General features: G+C 42.2%; 1 protein-coding gene and 1 long non-coding RNA gene across 3 annotated transcripts in view; one reads left to right on the top strand and one right to left on the bottom strand.

Moving 5' to 3' along the window:
- TTLL2 (tubulin tyrosine ligase like 2) overlaps positions 1-17,475 on the top strand; it is a 487,337-nt gene that overhangs the window by 321,149 nt on the left and 148,713 nt on the right. The window lies entirely within an intron of this gene.
- The window catches only part of LOC128087184 (uncharacterized), a 146,930-nt gene that overhangs the window by 4,622 nt on the left and 124,833 nt on the right, over positions 1-17,475 (bottom strand). The window contains exons 1-2 of one of the 2 annotated variants that reach the window (XR_008209705.1): positions 8,249-8,398; positions 2,987-3,223 (exon numbers count right to left, since the gene is read on the bottom strand). This is a non-coding gene — a long non-coding RNA (uncharacterized LOC128087184). Of the gene's footprint in view, positions 1-2,986; positions 3,224-8,248; positions 8,399-17,475 lie in introns of those variants that run through there. The other variant, XR_008209703.1, reaches the window with a different exon arrangement.

Here is a 17,475-nt window from a genome sequence, read left to right as displayed (position 1 = left end):
GAGAAGTTCACCTGTGGTCTATTAGATATAGCCCTTCCGTTACAGATATCATCATTATTTAACATTACCACCCATTCACTACAGAGCCACGAGAAGACAGCAAAGGGCCCTGCACACAGCCATGGCCTGTAATGTCTTTGGCTTTTGAGACCAGATCTTCCTGCACGTGTCCCTCGAAAGCCACACATACCCTTCTGGTCACGTCAGCATACAGCTGGGGGAGGAAAGGGCAAGGATGTTTTTTTTTGTGGGCAAACAAGAGCCTCAAGGGCTAAGTCACAACACCCTACCATCATTTTTATTTAGCACTCAGCAAATGGAGAGCCATTTATTGTCCATTGAATAGTTTGTAGAGCTCTGCTTTTGCTGAGTTTTACATGGAACTGAGCCAAAAGGAGAAGAAATAATTAACAGTCTGCCCTGTCCATATGTTTAAAATACACTGCAAAATGAAAACAGTCCTGTGGAGAGCTCTTTGCATGAAAGCTTTTTCATCATGCAGAGTTGGAATATTTTCTCTGTTCCTTAGGGGAAGACTTAGGACAATATTTGAGAAACCAGAGTTAATTTTAAGAACCTTTCTTTCAAACTGTTTCAATTCATTATTCAAACACTGTATGTCTGTATAAAAATAGAATTAATTTATAGTGCATTTTGAAATTATTTCAGATGTTCAGAATACTAAGGAAGAACCAAAATGAGTCTGGACTCAGATGGTACAGCCTGGAAAACAGAATGGTTCATGTTTATAGCCAGATTTGGACTGAAACGTTATGGTCTAGACTGATTCATTTAAAATATAGCTGGTATCACCTGATCTATAACTACTTAAAGCAACTTAATGGGTTTGAATTTCTTAGGAAAGAAATGATAGGAGTTAATAATAGGAGTTCTCTGTATGACAGGGGAGGAATTCATGTCAACCCTTATTGTCATGAAATGAAGCATACCCACATGTGTACTGCTTATTCCTGTTTAAACAATTAATTTCAGAAAATCTCCTCAGCAATCAACATAATACATCCTCCACTCCTATCAGCACTTGTTGGCCTCATTATCAAGATCATTGCAATTGCTTTCTGGTGAATCATCAGTGCAAAGCAAACAAGATCCCAGCAGAACCAGTCTAAAAATGATCTGCACCTCATTGAGCAGTTGTGACTGATCATACAACCAGTTCCCAAGGCAAACTCCAGTTGTTGTGACAATGGTCAACCTGTGTCCCCTAGCTTACCCTTAGGGGCCAATTACTCTTGGTCTATCTGCTACCCATCAGCTTTTTGGCAAAGATAGGAAAAGTTTCTTGTAATAAAAGCAAGAATAATAAAGTTGTTTGGCTGGGTTTTTTGTTTTTTGTTGTCATTGTTTGGTTTTTTTTTTTCACATGAAGGATCTGCACAAAAAGCCAAACTTTCTCTCTTGACTATCAGTTGCTTCCCCAAGGCTTTTCTGGCATCAATAATCTGTGAAAGTTAAGTTGGCATTACCAGTTTGGCCTAAGACAGAGTCCAAGGCCAGCCATCCAACAAAGGCCTGTTGATAATCAGAGAAGCCGAGCTCTGAACAACTTGCAGGCTAGTTGGACTCATATTCAGCAGCCCTTTGGACTCATGTTCAAGTCTACTGGCAATGTCAGGTGGAGATTTCACTGGGACAATCCAGCATGCACCAGCAGACTTTTACTCTGATCCTTCATTCATCTGTCACCTTGCAATGCCTATATACTCCAAGCAAAGCCTAGCCATTGGGGTTGGCTGGACAGGGATCAAGTATCGCTAGTGGAATCCCAAAGATTTGCCTGCGCAGGCACTGTTGGGTAAGCACATGGGCTGTCCTTAGGGGGAAGCCACACAAGTGTCAAAGCTTCTCTTCCACTGGCACAGAGGAGATAAATGCTTCTAAATACCTACCACACTCTCCCAGCCCAGTCTCTGCCTCATCTCACTGCCCCAGGGCCTCACTCCCAGCTGCAAATGCCTGAATACAGTGACATAGCACAGATTTCACTATCCTTTTATTTCCCTGGTAACTGGAAGGTCAAAACAAATTGAATTAAAGAACTGTGTGGGGAATTCAGTAATTAAAAGCTTGTGAATTAGTGTAAAAGTTAATCACAAAAATAAATAGTTAACCAGTAATGACACTGCATTAAGGTAAGAACCCTATATGTTACATCATATAACAGCAGCTGAGGGAGCTGAAGCCACTGAGAAACCATAAGTCAGTATTAGAATCCAGGAGAAAATCCATATTGCTGTGCTCTAGCTCTGGAGCAGTGAGGGAGCTGAGTTGCAGCCACAGGTGATATCCTGACATCCTCCTTAACTTGCATTGAACCATCGAATCATAGAATGGCTTGGGTTGGAAGGGACTTCAAGGATCATCAAGTTCCACCCCCCTTGCCACAGGCAGGATTGCCAGTCACTAGATCAAGCACTAAATTAAATTGCCCAGGGCCCCCTGCAACCTGGCCTTAAACACCTCCAGGGATGGGGCATCGGCAGTCTCTCTCGACAACCTGTTCCTGCACCTCACCACTCTCTCAGTAAAAAACTTCTCCCTGACATCTAATCTAAATCTTCCCCCCTTTAGGTTAAAACTATTCACCCTTTTCCCTATCTACCCCTGTAAAAAGTTGATTTCCCTCATGTTTATAAACTCCCTTTAAATACTGGGAGGCTGCAATGTTGTCTCCCTGACGCCTTCTATTTTCCAGGCTGAACAAGTCCAGTTCCTTCAGTCTATCTTTGTAATATAGGTATCATCTGAGCATGATGTGTGTTCCTTGGGTGCCATCTGACATCATAAGGCAGTGACCTGAGGCATAGGGGGCAGGTGAAACAGTGGAACAAGAGGTTGGAAGTCTGTCCTGCAACAACCACTCTGCTATAAGTAAAGCTGTTTATACATTCAGGAACCAGAATGCTGAATGTCACTCTTCACACACAAAAGAAAAAGGAGGTGGTGGGGAACTAGGAATACTCACTGTCAATTCAGTAATGTCATCTAAATCATCCTGTCTTGATCTCATCCAGAGGAGAAAAGCTGGCAGGCATCTCTTGACAGCTGAGTGGGAAGGTCCTGCAGAACAAGTTGCACCTCTTCTTCCTTCCCATGAAGAGCAGGGTCAAGTAGAGAAGAACTCTTTGGGCATCCCAAGTATTTTCCCAGCAGCCCTACTGCTTCTGAAGGCAAAAAGCAATCATGTCTTTAAGTTTCAGACCTAGTGACACAAAAAAAAAAAAAAAAAAATAGAGCTAGATGAGAGCACTGAGGGTCATACGGTCATAGAATGGCCCAGATTGGAAGGGACCTTTAAAATCATGTAGTTCCAGCCTCCCTGATGTGGGTAAGGTTGCTACCCACTAGATCAGGCTGCCCAGGATCCCATCAAGCCTGGCCTTGAACACCTCCAGGGATGGGGCATCCTCAGCCTTTCTGTGCAACCTATTTCTGTGCCTCACCATACTCGAAGTGAAGAATTTCTTCTTAACATCTATCCAAAACATCCTTTCTTTCAGTTTAATCTCTTTGCCCTTGTCCAATCATTCTCTACCTGCATAAAAAGTTGGTCCCCCTCTGCTTGTAAGCTCATTTCAAGTATTGGAAGATCACAACAAGGGCTCCCTGGAGCCTTCTATTCTTCAAACTAAACAATCCCAACTCCTTCAGCCTTTCATCATAAGAGAGCTGCTCCAGCCCTCTGATCGTAGCCCTCCTCTGGACCCACTCCAACAGTTCCACATCCTTCTTGTATCGGAGGCCCCAGGCCTGGGTGCAATACTCCAGATGGAGCCTCACAAGGGCAGAGCAGAGGGGTACAATCACCTGCCTTTCCCTGCTGGCCACCTTTCTTGTGATGCAGCCCAGGATACTGCTGGCCTTCTGGGCTACAAGAGCACACTGCTGGCTCATGTCCAGAATTTTGTCCATCAGGACCCCCAAGGATCACACCAGTGCAGCCAAGCAGAAGCATCTGTCCAAAGAGCCCTCTGCAGACTCAAAGCCACTGTATGAAGTGAGTGTAGCCTGGATGAGAACAGTTGGCAGGCTGCAGGTAGCTGCCAGTAAATGTTTGACGGGTCTGGAAGTGTTCCACAGCCTAAACAAGCAGTGCTTAGGCTTTAAACAAAATCAGAATGTCTCTATGTGGGTAATTCTCTGCATCTAGCATTCACTTTTGAGCGTTAGTCACGGAAGGATTTTCAGTGACGGAGAAATCAGCCTCAAAGTAAGCAAGGAAAAGATATACAAGCAAGATATTAAAGTTACACCAACCTTCTTTAAAAAAGGAAATGCTCCATTCTGAAGCAGCTGGAAGAACAGTTATGCTGTACGTAAACCATAGGCCTCAAAGCTAGAAGAGGTACCTCCATTATGTTCTGAAGTACCTTCCTCAGGGGAAAGCAGATGTCAACAATTATTTGCCATACAACTGACAAAGTGAAAAAAGAAACCTTAGCTGTTGCCAAAACTCTTCATATTTTCTTTCTGCTAGATCAGTCTGATCCTGCTGGGGTGACTGGGTTGAAACGGTACTGTCCTTTACACAGCCATATTTCTGTAGCCCTTGGTTGCTGAATTTTCTACTGGTCCTTCAGAGCACCCAATCTAAAAGGGTAGAAGGATGCCTTGTCCAACCTTGGCTAATTTGAATTTATTATACTCAGTACTGTCCTTCGCCACTGCATAGCTGGGGGGAAGGGAAGAGAGATGAGCCTTCAGCTGGGGGATTTCAGTAACCTTGGTGTTTAAACACATAGACAATGCACAGCAAGTGTCTGCTTTGCCTGTAATGCACTTTTTCCCATAACTCTAAATGAACTCATTTTCTTAAAACTGAGATCTTTCAAATTCCAGCTGTTTTTTTAGATATAAACTCAACATTACGAATCATGTCACATCACATCTTAATCTAGCAGGTTATAAAAATAGAAACCATCAACAGCTGAATGTTTTCTGGGTGCTTAAACAGCTACATTTCCTGAGCCCAAATAGTAGCTATGTTATTAATAAGTAGAGCAATACAGTCCAAACATTGCCAAACCCACATCAGCTCAGATACACTAGTAAGCTTTGGAATGAAATAACACAGGTTACTTATCTACTTTTTGCAGTAAATGAGATTTTAAAAGCGAGGAATGCATCTTCTAGTAATATGAAGTTAAAAAATGTTAAGAAAGAGTTGATTAGTAGGAGAACTAAGTTTTCTGATGTTGTTTTGTTTACAACAGTAAACTCCACCCTAAAAATGGTACAATTTACTCTATAACCTTCATATTGTCAGGTCTCAGAGTGACTTGACATATGAACAGGCTGATACTTATAATACAGGCTGCATTAAAATTACTGTCCATTGGATAGGAAAAGCCAGTAAGCTTTCCATGCTGGAACTCGATTATTTTCCACTGGTTCGAAAATCTTCTGAGCTTACAGATACAGGAGTTCTGATCACTAAACTAGACTCTTATTTGAACCATTAAATCACAGCACAGCCCCCAGTTCAGTAAATGCTTAAGCACCAAATCTGAGCTTCAGTGCCAAATAAACAAGTGTATCATACTGTTTTGCCATTTAGGCTGCTATACAAACTGAAATAAAGCACGTCTAGCTTAATGTGTACATTAAACATTCTGTGTAAGCATACAAAATTACAATCTTAGTGTTCTGTAATGAAATCATGCCGCTAGCAATAAGCTCAGCATAAATCTTCCTGCTTTCTCAATGAGAGAGTGACAGATTCTCTGAAATCTGCTCTACAAAAACAATAAAATTGTGAGGTGGGAGAAAAAGCAAACCTAGGCGGCCAGTCCTCAGTAGAAAAACATTTTCATGCTTCTAGAAGTTAGGTTTCTATATATGTTCCCATCATGAGACTCTTCCCTGTAACTTTCCTTCTTTCAACACATTCCTCTAGCTGTTGAATAGCAGATCCTGCAATACTTTGCATCATTGCAAGTTATGACTTCATTGCCACCATTTGATATGTATAGATTCATGGCTTTTTGCTGACTTCTTGGAGTTTTCATTCAAGATACCAATTTCTCATGCAGGAAAATCAGAAAACTAAATAGCATTTAGAATGCCCAAAACATATGATCTTGGCTTTCTTTCATAAACCAGAAGATGGATGGTCTGTAGTATTTACAAATGATGTACATCAAGAAACCCACAAGGGACTTGTGTTGCTCCTCTAAAAACACATGCTCAAGTGCCTTGGTGATGTCTGCTTCTTGCAAAAAAAAAGAAAAAGAAAAAAAAAGAAAAAAAGCAACGAAAGCCCAATCAACCAAAACCCCTCTCTTTTCAACCCATCATCACATCCATGGCTTTCATTAATGATTATCAGACCTAACTAGTCAGTGCCTATGCCCATCCCTGTCACATGGATCAAACCCAGAACTGAGGACAGAGCAGAGTCTTCATCCACCTTTTGGGCACTGCTTCCCTGTGAGCAGAAACGAGCACTGCTCTCACAACAAGGTGCACAGCACCACAGCCTTTCCAAATAGACACACAAAAATTGGCTAAGGATAGATGGGTTTTCAGAGCCTAGAAGGCAGCAAGTTGAGCCTCATCTCTTCTGGTTCTGTCTGGAAGGCCCTGTGTTGGCACCAGTGCTAATCCACAAAGAGGTAGGAAGAGTCTCAGCCAGGATAGGACTCAAACCTGTGCTTACCCAAGCATTTAGACATGCTCAGAGAGGCATGGGTAAGTGCTCTCATGTCCCCTTGTCTTCCACTTTAGCTTTATCAACCTTCATTTAACATGAAAGAACTCAGAGGGAGCACAGTGTTTCATGAAGCCTGCTTGCACCTTGTGCTTCAGTAGCCCCAAGCAAGCTTCTCTTTCAACTTCTTTCCCTCAGCTGTTGCAGGCAGCTGAGCCCTGTGAGCTGTCAAGGCCTCCAAGCATTGTCTCCTTCTGACTCCAGGGAGTAGAAGGCCCCCAGCTTGTGCCGGTAGACTCTTGATCTTTGATGCCTATTGGCAAGGATGGCTGGGGAGCCACCAAGCTCACTGTGTGTCCCTGCTGGGCATGCAGCCTCTCCCTGGGGTTAAAGAGTCCATGTGTTCTCTCATCTATTGTTGGTTTAAAAAACAAAGCCAGGGAAGTGGTGTTTTAGTTAGGAGGGATGATATCCTAAGGAAGCATGCATTAAGTAATAGGCCGTTATTGCTTTTGCATTAAGGCTGAGAAGTAGGAGGAATGAGGCAGGTAGAAAGGCTGGAAAAGCAGACCTAGAACAATGTGGAGTGGACAAACCTGATCTGCTGTGCTAGACACCAATAACAAGGATGCATCTCTTTCATTTGCAGGCTCTGTGCTTTTCTGATTAGCACAGTCACAGGTGAACAGTTGGTGGGGAAGCCTGACATAAAGCTAAAAGCAACAAAGAGTTAAAGCTGCTGGCTGATTGCAGGATTGCTTAGAACCTCATTAGTTTAATTTTGTCTGGAGTTCAGTTCTTAGTTCGGAGCTTAGAGCTTTTGGAAAACCTATTCCTCATTTTAGGTCAGAAACATGCTATTCTCATGATATTATTGAGTATATGTGGAGCATATTATTCAGCCCATGGCTCCTCCCATAATTTCTGTTTTTTCTAGTCTTGCATGCAACTCTCTGTCTGTGGAATATCAATGATGCAATAGCCCTAAGGAGAAAACCTTAATTTAAAAAACAAAAACACAGAGGTAGTTTCACAGAGATCTTTAACTGTGTCTTTCTGCCGATGGCTAACTGAAGCAAGTGAAATGAAGTGCTGCATTGCTGAGCTACACTCAGATAACACTACACCAAAGAAATGTTGCATTCAGTTAAAAAGAAGAAAAAGAGCAAGTCTGGGGCACTAGAAAACATTTGCCACTGCAGATAGAATGTGTCCCAGCTAATCTAGTCAAAAGAAAAAGAGAATAATTGAGCTGTCATTTTGGCACTCAAAGGCTCCCCATTTATTTTAACCTGAATTGTATCTAAGTTGAATTTTTGAAAGCAAAGAGATTAACTTCAACTTCCTCTATTTTTTTTTTCATTCAGTTGTGAACCCAAGGCTATGGTATTCAGCTACCTAGGAAGCAAAGAAAGTCACTGTTAGATGTGACCTGCAGCCACTACAATCCAATGAAGTAACATCCGTGACTTGATGCAGGCCTCTGGAGAGCATATTTTATCTCTAGGAGAGGTGCTTTGTGTTTTTCACTCCACACCCCCAGCGCTACTCAGTCAAATAAGAGTTGTTGAAGCCTACCTGAGCATATCCAAGGGACTGAGTGCTTAGAGTTATCCAAGGACCTACAGCAGATCCCAGTGGCTGTAGAACAACAAAGTCAGTGGTACTTCAAGCTACTTCCCCCTTGGGCCACATATCTCCAGCCTGGAAAGACTAGATTCAGGGATAGAGCATAAGCAGTTCTCTGTTTTCAGGGCCCCTTCCCTTCTTCCTTAAATCCAGAATGCATGCTTACAAGGTGGGTCAGCACCTGCATGCTCTCCTCACCTGCTGTGACTCAGCAGGAGGCTGAGGTATTGCCTGCTTGGGAAGTGTGCCAAGAGCAGCAACAAGCTTTTCGAGCTCTCTCCATCAGTGCCAGAAGAACACAGCCGTATTTCAGACCATACTGGTTTACACATCTTGTCTCTCTCTGACCCCCACAACACACCATCTCGTAAACTGCCTTTATCCTTGCTACAATCCCATTAAGTAGCGAAAAAAAGGGGGAACAGGAGATTAATCCAAGTTGGTTAATACAAGGGGACTGAATTTGCACCTAGCAACCTTGGTTTCAGGCAAAAAGGATGCATAATTGATTTTACTGCTTCCTCTTCTGTCTGTCTTTCTATCATCTATCCCATCCCCAACAACATTTTAGCTTACTGTATCATTTTAAACACCACTGAAGGCAGTAACGATCTCAAAGGTGTTCCTAAAACAATCATAAGGATAAGCAGCTGGGAAGAGATGGGACAAAACAAAGCTCTGTTGGTTCTGCTGGTTACAGAATGGCTTGAAATACTGTAAATGTGTTTAATTCCTTAGTGCCTCTGCCCTAGAGATTTGCATTTAAAAGAGGAAGGGGAGCTTGTGGATTCAAACATGTAGTCAGGTTCCCCTTAATTTATTATTCTAAATATGAAATTAGGTAAGAACACAGAGATACAGGCACAGAAACAACTAAGGTTTAAATATGAAAGCTAGAGAATTTGGTTGCTTCTTAAAATGCATCACTGGAAAACCTGGGTTTTATTCAAAAGAGAAGCAGGGAATTGTATCCAAGGAAGCCTTTAAGTGGCTCCCTGACACATGGGATTAACATGAAGAGTTATCACACAATGCTCTGCAGTTCAGTGCACAGAGATTAATTGCTGATGGCCAGATGGGAGCAGTAGGGGTAAATACTGCCTTTTGTTGAGAGAGAGAGTGAGGGCTGAGCATGCAAAGCTGCAGTGACCAGGAGGAGACTGTGAGTGCTCCTGGGGATTTGGCCTTGACAGGGCAGATGCAGGTGGGTCCTAGAGAGACCTGCCTGGGGATGAACCACTCATACGCTCTGTGAGGAGGCAGCACGTGAGTCCTCCATCTTCTGTTGAAGCATGGGGAGCAATAGCTAAGTCCCTGCCACCCCTGGTGCCATGAGGCCCAGCAGCACCTCTCTGCACCATGAGGCTGGACAACATCCCTGCATTTCTTTAGGGATTCTGAGGGGAAGGCTGCAATTCCCTCTCTCTTTCTGGGGCAGACAATGTCACACTACATTACATGTCACTGTGCCATGTTTAAACAGGAAAGCTTTTTTGTGAGAAAAGGCCCCTCTGTGTTCATATGCATCTAGAAACCATTGCTCACTAATTTGTTGAATATGTCTAAAATATCTGCTTCCATGGATCCTGTTTTTCAAATATCACCATCTAGTGCAACATCTGATTCTGATCTTTAAAACCAAATTGGGAAATAGCTATTAACAGCATTCATCTATGAAATTGTGAATTGGTGTGACACAAAGAATTTAGAGATGTTTTCCACTGTAATTTCACCATTTGAAATGATTTACCACCACAAAAAGTATTTGGACTCTAGTCCAAGACATGCAGTATCATTTTTCTTCTATGGTACTACCTTGCCAGTTGATTGAGAAAACTAAAGTTATTTAGCACAAATAGTATTCTCTTGTTTATTGGCATTTCAAGAAGGATACATCAAGGCACAGTGCTTTGGAGCAGTCACAATGTTGGGCAGTGCTTGGTATAGACCTTGAAAATAAATGGAGAAGGAATAGCTGACTTTCTGGAACAAGCAGGAATTGTCAATGGTACTGACATTTGTACTTCACCTAATCTAAGGCACTGTTGATCTTAAGCCTGTACAACACCCAACTGAAATAGGCACATTATCCCTCTCTCAGGCATCACAAGTCTCATTTTCTCAGATAATGCCAAACAGGAGAAGCTATACCCCAGTGAGGAATGTCACTGCATTCCCAGCTTCATGTTTTTATGATAAATGTGTTTATCAGTCTTTTCACCAATGAAAACCAGCACTCATTTTTCTGGGGAATAGGACACGGTTTATATTCATCAAACTAATAGACAAACCTCCAAAACACTAGTTCCTCTAGATATGCCTAGACTAGTGTCCACCTTTAATTAAACCAAGATCTTTAATTCAAAACAGATGTACTTTGTTGTAAACTATGCCACAGTTGCTAACCCACTGAGGCTGGAGGGACCTGTCTGACTTTTTGGCTTGGCTAAAGCATGCAAGTTCCTATAGCCAGAGTCACCCAGAAGACCGAGGCTTCTGGTACTGCGTCTGTCTGCCTTTGACTGCAAAGATCAGAAACACTAGCTGTTACTGACAGGGAATGTCTTTAGAGAGGCTTGAGTGAGGCATGAACTTTTACTCCCAGGTTCATGATACCTTAGCAGCTGTACTTTGACTGCAAATTAAACTTTCCAAAGTGATGCAGCAGGAACAATGCAACCCAGACTCCAGGAAGCTGCAAATACTCAGAAGAATGAAGAGGTCCATTTGTCTCAGAGAAAGTTGGAATGTAGACACAAAGAACTATTAGGGTTCTATTAGCTTAGGGTTCTATCACTGTTACTTAGATAATGGCAACCAAAGCCTGCTAAAAAGAATGGATTTAAGCTGTTAGTCCACATTTTTAGCATGATAGAATGCGTGAAGTAGGATCTAATTCATGAAAGAAGCAATATCCACTAAGAACAACATCAAGAACCCAAAAGACACGTAAGTTCTGCTCACGTGAATTGAGCCTGACCCTGATGGACTGAGCAAATGTCATAAAAAGTTCTAAATGACACCTGGTCTGGAATTATCCATTCTGACCAATGAAAACTAAGATGGTTTTGTAATAGTTGCTCAGAATTGTGGAAGTCCCATTAGCAAAACCAAGCTTAGATAGGCTGCCTGCTAGTTCATCGGGCAGGTTAATGGAGAAGCTGTGCTTCGGGAGTACTTGTTTGCCCAGTGAACCCACCACAGAAATGACTGACTCAGGATTGCCAGGCTCACAGCTGCATTTTAGGGAGCCTGTAAACTTGCAGAGCCAGCTCAGGTCAGAGGTTTCAGCGTTTCAAGTTCCCAGGCATGCAGGAACTGGGCAAAAGTGGTTGTTCAGGTTTTTGAATTAAAAAAAAAAAAAAAAAAAAAAGACAACATGCAAAATTCAGTCCGGGACAAACATTTATTTCATGCTGGAAAATCTGAAATTCCAGAGCTTACTTTCTGTGGGAAACTGTGGAGTTTACTGCCCTGCATCCAGATTTAGAAATGTTGGAGTTTTCCTTGAACAGAATTTTCACAAGTTCTAATTTATCACTCTTGCTCTGAGAGAAGCCAAGTTCCTGAGGCACAGCAGATAATATTATTGCAATTATCTGCATGACCTTCTGCCACTGATATCTCATGTTGCTGTGTGGTTTGTGGTGGGGGGGAAAGAGAGCTATGTTCTGGGCAAACTCTGATTTTCATCCGTCCTTTTTTTCCGACTTCCTGCACAATCTTAGCAAGATAAATTTCACAGAAATCCAAGCTCACACTGCTTTGGAAGCTTACTATAGAGCACGTAAGGAACGAAGAAACTGAATGTAAGCAGCTGGTGGGTCTATTCTCTATCATTTTGCTTTTGGCTGTTGAATTTTTGCAGAGGCAAGTGTCACATTGCTTCCAATATACACCTCTGATTTCCGTTCCGTACTTAAGTGTATTCCCAGTCATCAGGGAAAGAAATAAATCTTATTGTATATATTAGCATATGCCTCCCTTTTCTGTATCTAGATCTTTACTGTTGTAATGAAACTTATGTGGAGGACACATATTAGAATTTAAATTGTGAAGGAAGAGACAGAAAGATGGTTAAATATATATATTTTTTTCCTTGCCAAATAATTCATGTGCTCACTCTCACATAATACGATAGTATTATATGTATTATATATTATTATAGTATTATATCCATCAGAATGTATAGCTATCATTACATAAGCTTACCATAAAAATCACGTTGTAACAAAATATTTTGTTATCTTTTACTGCATTAAAAAGATCTAAGAGACAAGTAGTCCGAAGCAACAAAATAGCTAACGTCAATTTAAACCAGATTAAAGGTGTCTATGTTTGAAGCTGAATGAGTATTTGAGGTGCCCTATTACTGCTTGTCCACAATTTACTTTCCAAAGAAAGAATCCTGTAGGAAGACTAGCTAGCTATTCATTAGGCCTCCAAACACTCTCTAGCTCCATTTTGAAGTCTAAATTTAGATGATGGAAGGGCTATTCCAGGCAATTCAGCTAAAGCTAGCACAAACACTAACTGTTTTGGGTAATAGTTTCCAGGAAAGCTGTTGACCTAGTACATACATTTGAAGTTCAGTCACAGGTATAGGAGAGATTTAAGTTCTTTTTATTAAAAAGAAAAGGAAGGAAGGAAGGAAGGAAGGAAGGAAGGAAGGAAGGAAGGAAGGAAGGAAGGAAGGAAGGAAGGAAGGAAGGAAGGAAGGAAGGAAGGAAGGAAGGAAGGAAGGAAGGAAGATGTCTCATTGCATTCCCCAGCTTGTCAAATACGAACAGGTTTGGCCCTTATTATTGTTTTATACCTTTGGGAAAGAGGCTATGTCTTGCTGCCTTTTATTTTAAAGGGCTGAAAAGGAACAAGCAAAAATGAGGTAGGTGACAGTCTGTGATAGGACCACCGATCCCTATTTCTTGTGAGCTAACCAATAGCAGACTCTGGTGTGCTGAGCAGAAGGGGCAGCTATGGAAGCCTATTGCAAAGATTAGAGACATGAAACTCAAATGCTTGAGTGTCACCTGAGTGTCTAAGTCATTGCGCAGTGTGATATGTTGAAAGAGACAAAGGATGAAGAGAGAGGGCCTTCTGGCCATTACCAGCAGAAGGGAAGATCAAATGTTTAAACTCCTTGGTGTGGTACTCTAAGCCAGCACAAAATGCTGTAAAGACCCTAGTAAATACTAGTGCTCTAAGTAACCTCATGTATGTTGGTGATGGGATGAAACTGCCCACCCGAACAAACATACCTGGAGCAAAGCTGAGAGAGTACAAAGCCTCAAGCAGGAAATTCAAACTGCATCAAAGCAAGAGAACTCCACTGAGGCTGTGTTAAGAAACATGAAAGAAGGTCAAAACAAAATCTGGCCATGTCAGAAGAGGTGCAGTGTTTAGGACACTTGCCTTAGATGTGGGAAAACCAAGCTCCAGCCCTGAACTGAATCATGTAAGCAGATGGCTCACACGAGCATCTCCTGTATCTCCAGCTAATGCCCCAGCCAGTAGGCTCCTCCCTCATCCTGGCAAGGGAAGATATTTGCAGAGCTTTTCACTTCAACCCCAGCAGAAGCAGAGCACACTTCTGAGCTCTTGTGCTTCTATTGAAGTGAAGTGTTTCTTCTCTGGCTCTTGCACAGTGTGCAGTGACTCTGGGCAAGCCCCTCGCTTGTGCAGAGCCCACAGAGCACCTTACATTTGTTTTCCCAACAGACAGGAGAGTGTGAGTGCAGCAGTTTATATGCTGAGGTGCCAAAAGCACGCACAAAGCAGGGCAGAAGCAGAAACACTGCCGTGCTGGGGAAACACTCACTAGTTGCTTGGAAAGTGCATGGGGCTCAGCAATAAGTTGCCAGAGCAGAGAAAAAGCCTCAGGCAGAAAAAGTTAAGGATGAAAGAAACACTTAGACTGTCCCAATTAACCTTCTCAAGGGGAGCAAAATTTACAAGTCACCAAGTTGACATTGAGTAGTTTAGCCTTTCCTGCCTGTTTTCTCTCTGCTCAAGAATATTTAAGGTATAATTTGCACAAATTCTATCCATAGTTTTGTTAGAGTCCTCTCTAGCGGAGATACGAGAAGATACCAGTGGAGCCAGACACTGAAATATGCAAGGGGCTCTAACTGGACACACAGCCCACAGGCTGTGCGCTGCAAATGTGATGTGCCAGCAATGGATGGAGCCTTTATTTCATGGGGACATCCCTCACATTGAGCACACAGTGAAATGACACCTGGGGATGCTAACATTGCTGCTTCCACTAGAGGAAAGTGACAGTGAACCTAAGGGTTTCCATGCAGCCAGAGTTATCTCCCCAAAACAGGTGGCAGGGTATGGGACAAAGCTGATTCCCATCTTCTTTCTGGTGCATCCAAAAAGCCTGTACTGTGGCTCCATGCCACAGGAATGAGGAAAGACTCCCTGCCCATATTGTGCTCATTTTCCTCAGGTTCTGCAAGTCAGGAACCAGGCAACGTTTGGCCTAAAGTACAGATGGCTGAGAAACACAGTGATGACTTCATGAGAAATACTGGGCAAACAAATGAATGGCTCCCTTGCTTGCCTGCTTGTAAGGGAAGATGAGTGGCTTTTACTTGACTGGTATTTACAGAAACATTTTCAGGTTGGTCTGACCTAAAAAGCTATGAAATAAAATGTCACACATTTACATGGTTGCAGGACTTGAGTTAACTAGGACAAAAGTGCATGGCCCTCCTATATTAAATGGCTAGGGTGGAACAGGAAAGCTGATACTCCGTCAGGAATAGCACAGATAAACATTTATTTCAAAATAAACAGGTAACTTTCCAGCCTCTGAACTCTATTGCTTCTCTTCCTGCAGAGGATGACAGAGTAAGGGATTATTCTTAGAAACACATCTTAGAGTAAAAATAATCACAACCCCTCTGCCAAACCTAAAAAAAAACTTGTCTAATATTTTTAAACAGGTTTTTTTTTCCGAAATTCATCACAGCTATTCCAAGAATGTGTCAGTAAGTTGCTTTGCAACCCTTAACACCGGGGAAGGGTAATATCTGTCATACAGCCTGCGAAAAATCCTCAGAAGTCAAGCAGATGTTACCCTGCTATCACTGGGAGTTTCACCTGTGACCTGCAGGACTACACTGCAAGTACACGGCTTGTTACCTATATAGCAAAGGAGTAATGCACTCGTGGGAGACACGGGCTAGGAGTACTGTTTGACACTGGCAGTGCCCACATTTCCTGCACCACATTGCTGCAGAAAACTCTTCCTGGCTCTCACCTCCTACTCGAGGAGAGCACTGTGACCAGCAGGAAAGGAAGGGCTGGTGCACACACACTAGTTATTGACCTGGGCCACCCGGCACCTCCATTATCAGTGTAATTTGTTCTCCGCCAGGGAAGTGTCCATCTCATGACACAGGTGACTGAAGAAAGAGCTCCCACAACAAAACAGGACTGTTTAGGTGTCTGCTTGCTCCTCCTCAAGTGCCCACATAAATTGCCCATAGGGAAAACTTCATAACCATCTCAGTTAGAGGTTAGCTTACAATTTTGTTAGGCTGGCTCCACATGAAAAAAATCTCTTCTCCTAGAGATTGCTGAGTAGATTACTTCAGCAAGCAGGTTCAAGTGAAGTTCAGATTAGCATCTAGACTAAGTTAACAAGCCTCTTTGGTTGGCCTGTTATTAATTCTTAAGTTGTGAGACCACATCAATTTCTGTAAGCGTAACTGAGTAAGCAGCATGTAAGCAGACACACACAGGATTTTGCCAGTAAGAGTTTACTGTGACTCTGTCCAGCCCTGATTTACTAGGAAAACCATTTATTCTTCACTGTTGGTTTTTTGTTGTTGTTGTTGTTTTTTTGCTTGGTTTTTTTTGTTGTTGTTTTTTTTTTTTTTTTGGGGGGGGTTTTTTCAGGTCAATTTTTCTGCACTTCATTCATAGAACCATAGAATAACAGAGTCATAGAAAGGCTTGGGTTGGAAGGGACCTCAAGGATCATCAAGCTCCAACCCTTCTGCTGCAAGCAGGGCTGCCAACCCCCACATTTAATACTAGATCAGAGATGACCATATTCAGATAGTTTTTATCAAGTTTACTTTGATCCTAGAGATACTCAGTTGGACAGAAACACAAGGAATTTAAGGGACATAATTTAAGGGACTAGAATTCCTTATACCTGCCAATCTGGTTACATTGTGAAAAACCCATTAAATGTATTGGAGAAACTCTGAGGAAAGGCACAAATAATTTAAGAATTACCTATCTTATTAATCTGTCTAAAAGTATCATTCAAAAGAGAAGGTCAAGCATAATCCAAATTGTTTTACAGCCTCTGCTGTTAAATATCTTCTCTATGACTACATAGCATCATAATAATACTTTATACCTCTAGTACATTTAGTCAAAAGACATCATACAGCTTTTTCTAAAGATTAAAAACTGGTCTTCAAACAGCCCTATGAGAAAGGGCTTGACTTCACAGTATGTAGTCAGGAGAGAATAAGCAAAGCATTCAACTCCTCTTCCTCCAGTTTGAAGTCCAAGGAAAAACCCTGAAGGAACACTGCTGCAGGAGCTCTTCTTGAGCAGCTGTTTCAGCAGCCTCCACAGACGGTGCTTTATGTCTCAGATCCTTTAGGAGCTGCAGAGAAAATATTCACTGAAAATTTTGATGTATTCATGATCGGCACTAAGTGTCAGGAGTAGTACTTCAGTGTATAAGACAAGATAATACACACGCAGTATGTTTTCTTCTGATAAATATATTATGACTGTATAATGACTGCAGCAAACATGTCCCACAAATCACAGAATATGCCAAATGCTTTAATGAGTCACATTATTCTTAAAATTAGTCTTTCTATGCAGCAAGAGATATGCCCCAAGCTGAATACCACAGACCCAGGCGTGTTGTACAAGTCTCACTCGAGATACCTCATTTACAGATAATGCAACTAACAGATGAAGGACTTGCTTCTAAGATGACTCAGGCTCCAGCTGTGAGCTGCTGTGACCTCTTCTCCAGCCTCCCGAGGACATGCACTGCTCAGCTGGATAATTGGTCTTCTCTTTGCAGCAGGGGGCAAGTTTCAGAGCTGGTTTTCATCTTTGCTTTTCTCATCATCTTGTTTCCCATCCTCCATCTCCTCACTTCACCTGAGGCTGTACTGGGGCTCGTT

Source organism: Tympanuchus pallidicinctus, unplaced genomic scaffold, assembly GCF_026119805.1.
Source record: "Tympanuchus pallidicinctus isolate F22 unplaced genomic scaffold, pur_lepc_1.0 scaffold1, whole genome shotgun sequence".
NCBI classification, from domain to species: Eukaryota; Metazoa; Chordata; class Aves; order Galliformes; family Phasianidae; genus Tympanuchus; species Tympanuchus pallidicinctus.
This window is presented reverse-complemented; position numbering and strand designations above follow the sequence as displayed.